Source organism: Microtus ochrogaster, unplaced genomic scaffold (assembly GCF_000317375.1).
Source record: "Microtus ochrogaster isolate Prairie Vole_2 unplaced genomic scaffold, MicOch1.0 UNK2664, whole genome shotgun sequence".
Lineage (NCBI taxonomy): Eukaryota > Metazoa > Chordata > Mammalia > Rodentia > Cricetidae > Microtus > Microtus ochrogaster.
Genome location: NW_004951762.1, coordinates 1 through 3,188, shown reverse-complemented (window position 1 = coordinate 3,188; position 3,188 = coordinate 1). Strand labels below are relative to the sequence as shown.

At 44.7% G+C, this 3,188-nt stretch overlaps 1 pseudogene; it reads left to right on the top strand.

Moving 5' to 3' along the window:
- The first annotated feature begins 2,306 nt into the window (after positions 1-2,306).
- Positions 2,307-3,183, top strand: LOC101996977 (annotated as a pseudogene).
- Positions 3,184-3,188: the final 5 nt, after the last annotated feature.

The following is a 3,188-nucleotide window of genomic DNA, read 5'->3' as shown; positions in this document are numbered from 1 at the left end:
GCTCACCGAAGTGTACTGGACATGACTCCAGTACCACACTTTCTGGGCATCACCGGTACATCCTGCTCTCCATCCACTGCACTCTGACTGGAGACCTCAGGACGCCCAGCACTTCAGTTTGCCTCAGCTGAACGAGTAGTTGACTATGTAGCAGACAGAAGCGCCATTGTGTTTGTGCCACTTTAATTACTTCTGTTATAATGCCAGACATTTTGGACGTCAAAACAAAAGTTTCAGTCTCTCATGCTTAAATTAGAGGTAAGTAGAATATATAAGAAATTACTAAATAAACTCGCATAAGAATTTGAGCATTAGGAGACATTTGTGATCTCGGTGGGGACCATGGCCTCCAGAGCAGGTCAGTTTTCCCTTCTGTTGGCTGCTCAAGCAGACCTGGGCTCCCAGGGAGCAAGCTAAGCTAGGGGAGCATGTAAACCCAGCTTCTGCCTTCAGGGCTCAGCTTTTCTAAAGGGTAAACTTTAAGTAGATCCTTCTCTTATTAGCTGTGTGGGGGAAAGACTCCTATCGTTTATCTACATAATTCAGAAAAAAATATATATATACGAAAGACACTCTCAAAGAATATGAGGCAATTTGGAAAAGCGTAAAATAATGAGATATCATAAGGAAGGAAATGTGAACAAGATTGAGGAGAGCCTGGGATACAAGAGACCACAACTCAAAAAATTGAAAAAACTATCTTGAGGTACTGAGAAAATGGCTCAGCAGATAAATGTCTTACCACAGAGGTTTGAGGACCTGAGTTCAAAACCACAGGAACCACATTAGGCTGAGCACAGGGTGCACAGGGTTCTGTTCAGAACCCCAGTGTTTCTAGCAAAGTGAGAGACAGAGGGGAGAATTGGATCAATCTGGAGGGTCAGCTAGCTTGTCATGTGCAGCGTGAACAACAGGAGAGAAATTCTGTCTCAACCAAGATGTTCCCTGAGCTTCATATTTGTGCTGTAGCTTGCATGTGCAAAATTTAGCACCTACCAGCGTGCACACAAACACACACAGAGAAAAATACATTGAAAGATTATTTCATATTTTATTTTCATGAACACCTAGCAAATGATGGGAACTAAATGTTTTACAGTAAGTGAGGAAAAATCAATACCCTTAGCTAATATTTTAATAACTATGGAAAAAATTGTAAAATATATACTCTCATATTGGTAAAATAAATTTGAAAACTTAGTTTTTCATGGAGATTTCTTTGGGATACATATTTTTTAGAGGTTGGAGTTGCTATATCACTACTTCCAAAATATTTAGGATTCTCACTCAGTTCTACCCAAAGTATCCCAGCTCTCTTACACCTGTGACCCAGCAGCTGTGCTCCTGTGGACCAGGTACTGCCAACAGTTTACACAAAAAAATAACATCAATGCTTAGGATATGTTTCCTTGGCCCCTGGATTTGAAGCTGACTGTGAGGGTTGTAACATAACCAATTGAACGCTGACCCATTTGGAAAGGAACACTGCAGAAGCACCAAGTGACTCTTTTGAGCCCCCCTGTGCCTCGGTCAGTGTGGATGCTTTGAGCTTACTCTTTGGTTCCCTCCCAAAGTTAGGCTGAGTGCGGTGAACCTGTAACTCTCAACAGGCCAGAAAATGCATCTGTGTCCTCACCTTACAGATGAGGACCCTAAGATCAGAGCACAAGATGCAGTGAAACTAGTTCCAGAAGGGCAGATGAGCCAGGCCCGCCAGCCTCACTGTCACAGCAGCTAACAGAACTGTGTGGATTCTGTGACACAGCATTGGAGGATGAGTCTCCTAACACCGTGTCTGAAAACTTACGAGGTAGAAGCCATAATTAATGTGTGGACTTATTTAGAGAATGGTAGGAATAGTGGGGAAATGAGGTTTACATAATTCTAACAAATGCCTGCAACCAGACACTCTCACTGATTCTGGGAAGAAACTTAAGTGAATTCAAATAACAGGAGCAATATCTCTGTCCCCCCAACAGCACATACCCAGGTAGAAAGATCCCAGAACAACCGTCCACAGGACAGGCAAACACAGAGAAGAAGCTCTGTGACTATAGAAACGAACACAGTGCTGCAAACTCGAAATCGGTGTGTTAAAAACTGTTAGCAATCCATGAACACCTGTGGAAGATTTGACAGACGCTTAACCTTTTATCAACACGGTTTCCACACTAACAGGATCAGTTTGGAAATGCAGGAAACGCTCTGGCATCGTCACTTCATATCTAATTGATGCAGTCAATAAACATGTTCACGGGCTTACTAACCCTTTGTGTTCCAGGGACCCGGAGACTGCACCATTTACCATGACTCTGGCGAATGAGAGCATCTCAGGGGAGTTCATTCTCTTGGGGTTCTCAGATCGGCCATGGCTGGTGTTTCTGGTGTCCTATATCCTGACCATCTTTGGGAATATGACGATAATTCTGGTGTCCTGCCTGGATTCCAAACTCCACACCCCCATGTACTTTTTCCTCACGAACCTGTCCCTGCTGGACCTGTGCTACACCACGAGCACAGTGCCTCAGATGCTCGTCAACATCTGCAGCTCCCGGAAGGTGATCAGCTATGGAGGCTGTGTGGTCCAGCTTTTCATTTTCCTGGCCTTGGGTTGCACTGAATGCTTTCTCCTGGGCGTCATGTCCTTCGACAGGTTTGTAGCCATCTGTCGGCCTCTCCATTACTCAGTCATCATGCACCAAAGGCGCTGCCTGCAGTTGGCGGCTGCATGTTGGATCAGTGGCTTCAGCAACTCAGTATTGCAGTCCACGTGGACCCTTCAGATGCCACGGTGTGGTCACAAGAAAGTGGATCATTTTCTCTGTGAGATCCCTGCCCTACTCAAACTGTCATGTGTGGATACCACAACTATTGAGGCTGAACAATTCTTCATAAGTGTTGTCTTCCTTTTAATACCATTGATTCTCATCCTAATATCATATATTTTTTATTGTCCAAGCAGTGTTGAGGATCAGGTCAGCTGAAGGTCGGCGAAAGGCATTTGGGACATGTGGCTCCCACCTAGTTGTGGTGGTGCTGTTTTATGGTACTGCCATCTACATGTATCTGCAGCCACCGTCCCCTGCCTCCAAGGACAGAGGGAAAATGGTGTCCCTCTTTTATGGGATCATCACACCCATGCTGAACCCCCTGATCTACACACTTAGGAACAAAGAGGTAAAGGGAGC